Raw genomic sequence first — 6,000 nt, 5'->3', positions numbered from 1 at the left:
AAAACTCATAGTAAAGTCCAGAAATGTGAATTTAACATAAAAACTAATGAAATCATCCCTAAAAGTAGCTTAAACTTACTAAAAACTATATAAAAACAATGCCAAAAAGCGTATAAATTATCCGCTCATCACTCTACCTCAAAAGAAACAAGATCCTCGCAAGTTTTTGATACCTTGTACCATAGGCACCATGACCTTTGCAAAAGCTCTGTGTGATCTGGGGTCAGGGATAAATCTTATGCCACTCTTTGTAATGGAGAAGCTGGGAATCATTGAGGTACAACCTGCCTTGTTCTCATTACAATTGGCAGATAAGTCTTTGAGACAAGCCTATGGAATGGTAGAGGACGTGCCAGTAAAGGTTGAAGGCTTTTACATCCCTGCTGATTTCATAATCCTAGATACTAGGAAGGAAGATGATGAATGCATCATCCTAGGAAGACCTTTCCTAGCCACAGCAGAAGCTGTGATAGATGTCAACAGAGGAGAGTAGAAGGAGCTGTGATAGATGTCAACAGAGGTGAATTAGTCCTTCAATTAAATGGGGACTACCTTGTATTTAAGGCACATGGCCATCCCTCTGTGACAAAAGAGAGTAAGCATGAAGGGCTTCTCTCAGTTCAGAGTCAAGAAGAGCCCCCACAGTCAAACTCTAAGTTTGGTGTTGGGAGGCCATAACCAAACTCTAAGTTTGGTGTTAAGATCCCATATCCAAACTCTAAGTTTGGTGTTGGGACTATACAACATTGACCTGATCACCTTTGTGGTTCCATGAGAGTCACGGTCAAGCTATTGACATTAAAGAAGCGCTTGTTGGGAGGCAACCCAATTTTATTTATCTAATTTTTATTTTATTTTATTCTATTGTTATTTTGTGTTTTATTAGGTACATGATCATGTGGAGTCACGAAAAAAAATATAAAAATTAAAAACAGAATCAAAAACAGCAGAAGAAAAATCACACCCTGGAGGAAGCACAGACTGGCGTTCAACGCCAGTAAGAAGCATCTGGCTGGCGTTCAACGCCAGAACAGAGCATGAATCTGGCGCTGAATGCCAGAAACAAGCAACATCCTGGCATTTGAATGCCAGGAATGTGCCTAGAGGAAAAACTGGCGCTGAACACCAGTAACAAGCATGAAACTGGCGTTCAACGCCAGAAACATGTTACATGTGGGCGTTGAACGCCCAGAATGTGCACCACTCGGCGTTTAAACGCCAGAATGGTGTGCAAAGGCATTTTACATGCCTATTTAGTGCAGGGATAGAATTCCTTGACACCTCAGGATCTGTGGACCCCACAGGATCACCTCAGGATCTGTGGACCCCACAGGATCCCCACCTAACATATTCCCACCTTACCTCCTAATCCTATTTTACTCTTCCCCATGTCACACTTCCCAAAAACCCTTCACCAATCACCTCAATCTCTCTTCCCAAACACCTATTCACCACTCACATCCATCCACTCTTCCCCATAAACCCCACCTACCTTCCAAATTCAAAAACATTTTCCCACCCAATCCCACACTAAATGGCCGAACCTACCCTCTCCCCTCTCCCTATATAAACCCCTCCATTCCACTCCATTTTCACACAACACTATCCCCTCTACTATACCTTGGCCGAATCCATCTCCCATCACTCTCCTCCATATTCTCTTCTTCTTCTTCTTCTCTTCTTTCTTCTCTTGCTCGAGGACGAGCAATATTTTAAGTTTGGTATGGTCAAAGCACAATCTTTTTTGTTTTCCACTACCATCAATGGCACCTAAGACCGGAGAATCCTCTAGAAAAGGAAAAGGGAAGACAAAAGCTTCCACCTCCGAGTCATGGGAGATGGAAAGATTCATCTCCAAAAGCCATCAAGACCACTTCTATGATGTTGTGGCAAAGAAGAAGGTGATCCCTGAGGTCCCTTTCAAGCTCAAGAAAAATGAGTATCCGGAGATCCGACATGAAATCCGAAGAAGAGGTTGGGAAGTCCTGACCAACCCAATGCAACAAGTCAGAATCTTAATGGTTCAAGAGTTCTATGCCAATGCATGGATCACTAGGAACCATGATCAAAGCATGAACCCGAATCCAAAGAATTATCTCACAATGGTTTGGGGGAAATACTTAGATTTTAGTCCGGAGAATGTGAGGTTGGCGTTCCACTTGCCCATGATGCAAGGAGATGTACGCCCCTACACTAGAAGGGTCAATTTTAATCAAAGGTTAGACCAAGTCCTTACGGACATATGTGTGGAAGGAGCTCAATGGAAAAGAGACTCCAAAGGCAAGCCAGTTCAACTAAGAAGACTGGACCTCAAGCCTGTGGCTAGAGGATGGTTGGAGTTCATTCAACGCTCCATCATTCCTACTAGCAACCGATCTGAAGTTACTATGGATCGGGCCATCATGATTCATAGCATCATGATTGGAGAGGAAGTAGAAGTTCATGAGGTCATCTCCAATGAAATCTACAAAATAGCCGAAAAGCCCTCCACCATGGCAAGGCTAGCTTTTCCTCACCCTATTTGCCATCTATGTTACTCAGCTGGAGTTATCATAGAAGGAGACATCTCCATTGAGGAGGATAAGCCCATCACCAAGAAGAGGATGGAGCAAGCAAGAGAGACCCTCCACGGTTCTCAAGAGATGCATGAGGAAGCTCATCATCAAGAAATCCCTGAGATGCCTCAAGGGATGCACTTTCCTCCCAATAACTATTGGGAACAACTCAACATTTCCTTAGAAGATTTGAGACACAACATGGAACAATTAAGGGTGGAACATCATGAGCACTCCATCATTCTCCATGAAATAAGAGAAGATCAAAGAGCAATGAGGGAGGAGCAACAAAGGCAAGGAAGGGACATATAAGAGCTTAAGGACATTGTTGGACCTTCAAGAAGAAGACGCCACTAAGGTGGACTCATTCCTTGTTCTTGTTTCTTTTTGCTTTTCGGTTTTTATGTTGTGTTTATCTATGTTTTGTGTCTCTACTTCATGATCATTAGTGTTTAGTAACCATGTCTTAAAGCTATGAATAAAATCCATTAATCCTTCACATCTCTTAAATGAAAAATGTTTTTAATTCAAAAGAACAAGAAGTACATGAATTTTGAAATTGTCCTTGAATTTAATTTAATTATATTGATGTGGTGACAATACTTTTTGTCTTCTGAATGAATGCTTGAACAGTGCATATTTTTGATCTTGTTGTTTATGAATGTTAAAATTGTTGGCTCTTGAAAGAATAATGAACAAAGAGAAATGATGTTGATGATCTGAAAAATCATAAAATTGATTCTTGAAGCAAGAAAAAGCAGTGAAAAAGCAAAGGCTTGCGAAAAAAAATGGCGAAAAAAATAGAAAAAAAAAAAGAAAAAGCAAGCAGAAAAATCCAATAACCCTTAAAACCAAAAGGCAAGGGTAAAAAGGATCCAAGGCTTTGAGCATCAATGGATAGGAGGGCCCAAGGAAATAAAATCCAGGCCTAAGCGGCTAAACCAAGCTGTCCCTAACCATGTGCTTATGTCATGAAGGTCCAAGTGAAAAGCTTGAGACTGAGTGGTTAAAGTCGTGATCCAAGGCAAAAGGGTGTGCTTAAGAGCTCTGGACACCACTAACTGGGGACTCTAGCAAAGCTGAGTCACAATCTGAAAAGGTTCACCCAGTAGCTGTGTCCAAAAATCAACATACTTAACTAGGAAAGTCAATAACACTATCCGAAATTCTAAGTTCCTAGAGAAGTCAATCATTCTTAACCTCAAAGGAAAAAAGTGAGATGCCAAAACTATTCAGAAGCAAAAAGCTACAAGTGCCGCTCATCTAATTATAATTAATATTCATTGATATTCTGGAATTTATAGTATATTCTCTTCTTTTTATCCTAATTGATTTTCATTTACTTGGGGACAAGCAACAATTTAAGTTTGGTGTTGTGATGAGCGGATAATTTATACGCTTTTTGGCATTGTTTTTAGGTAGTTTTTAGTAAGTTCAAGCTCCTTTTAGGGATGTTTTCATTAGTTTTTATGTTAAATTCACATTTCTGGACTTTACTATGAGTTTGTGTGTTTTTCTGTGATTTCAGATAATTTCTGGCTGAAATTGAGGGACTTGAGCAAAACTCTGAAAAAGGACTGCTGATGCTGTTGGAATCTGACCTTCCTGCACTCGAAATGGATTTTCTGGAGATACAGAACTCCAAATGGCGCGCACTTAATGGCGTTGGAAAGTAGACATCCAGATCTTTCCAGCAATATATAATAGTACATACTTTATTCAGAAATTGACGACGTAACTTGGCCTTGAACGCCAAGTACATGCTGCTGTCTGGAGTTAAACGCCAGAAACACGTCATGATCCGGAATTGAACGCCCAAAACACGTTATAACTTGGCGTTCAACTCCAAAAAAAGCCTCAGCTCGTGGATAGATCAAGATCAGCCCAAACATACACCAAGTGGGCCCCGGAAGTGGATTTATGCATCAATTACTTACTCATGTAAACCCTAGTAGCTAGTCTAGTATATATAGGACATTTAACTATTGTATTAATTGATCATGTTTTGGGGGCTGGCCATTTGGCCATGCCTGAACCTTGCACTTATGTATTTTCAACGGTGGAGTTTCTGCACACCATAGATTAAGGGTGTGGAGCTCTGCTGTACCTCAAGTTTCAATACAATTACTATTACTTTCTATTCAATTCTCTTTTATTCTTATTCCAAGATATACGTTGCACAACATTTTGATGAATGTGATGATCCGTGACACTCATCATCATTCTCACCTATGAACGCGGGTGATTGACAACCACTTCCGTTCTACTCTAGGCCGGGCGCATATCTCTTAGATTCCCCAACAGAATCTTCGTGGTATAAGCTAGATAGATGGCGGCATTCATGGGGATCCGGAAAGTCTAACCTTGTCTGTGGTATTCCGAGTAGGATCCCGGGAATCTGGAAAGTCTAACTTTGTCTGTGGTATTCCGAGTAGGATTCCGGTATTGAATGACTGTGACGAGCTTCAAACTCCTGAAGGCTAGGCGTGATGACAAACGCAAAAGAATCAATGGATTCTACTCCAACCTGATTGAGAACCGACAGATGATTAACTGTGCTGTGATAGAGCATTTGGACCATTTTCACTGAGAGGATGGGATGTAGCTATCAACAAGGGTGATGCCTCCAGACGATTAGCCATGCAGTAACAGCGCATAGGACCATTTTCCCGAGAGGATTAAAAGTAGCCATTGATGATGGTGATGCCCTACATACAGCTTGCCATGGAAAGGAGTAAGAAGGATTGGATGAAAGCAATAAGAAAGTAGAGATTCGAAAGGATTCTAGCATCTCCACACACCTATCTAAAATTCCCACTATTGATTTACATAAGTATTTCTATCCCTTTTTATTTTATTTATCTTTTAAATTATCTAATCCAATTACATTTGACTCTATGAATCCACTTAACTGAGATTTACAAGATGACCATAGCTTGCTTTATACCAACAATCTCTGTGGGATCGACCCTTACTCACGTAAGGTATCACTTGGATGACCTAGTACACTTGCTGGTTAAGTTGAACGGAGTTGTGAGCTTCTCTAACAGTGCCTGGAACTCTTTTATCACAATTTCGTCCAAAAAGAGAAGTTGGAGTGAGAAGGAGACTGTGCTGCTCAATGAAGAATGTAACGTTGTGCTTCAAAAAGGAATCCCACCGAAGCTTAAAGATCCAGGGAGCTTTGTAGTTTCATGCACCATAGGTAAAATGAATCTAGACAAAGCTCTTTATGATCTTGGAGCTAGTATCAACTTAATGCCCATATCCATGATGAGGAAACTTGCCATAGAAGAGTTCAAACCCACCAGGATGTCACTAGTCATGGCTGATAGATCAATCAAGACACCCAATGGAATTGTGGAAAATTTGTTAGTAAAGGTTGGGGAGTTTATCTTCCCTGCGGACTTTGTAATCTTGGACACCGAAGAAGAAGGAAACAATT

The sequence above is a fragment of the Arachis duranensis genome, chromosome 3 (genome assembly GCF_000817695.3).
Source record: "Arachis duranensis cultivar V14167 chromosome 3, aradu.V14167.gnm2.J7QH, whole genome shotgun sequence".
Lineage (NCBI taxonomy): Eukaryota > Viridiplantae > Streptophyta > Magnoliopsida > Fabales > Fabaceae > Arachis > Arachis duranensis.
Note: the sequence above shows the minus strand (reverse complement) of the source record.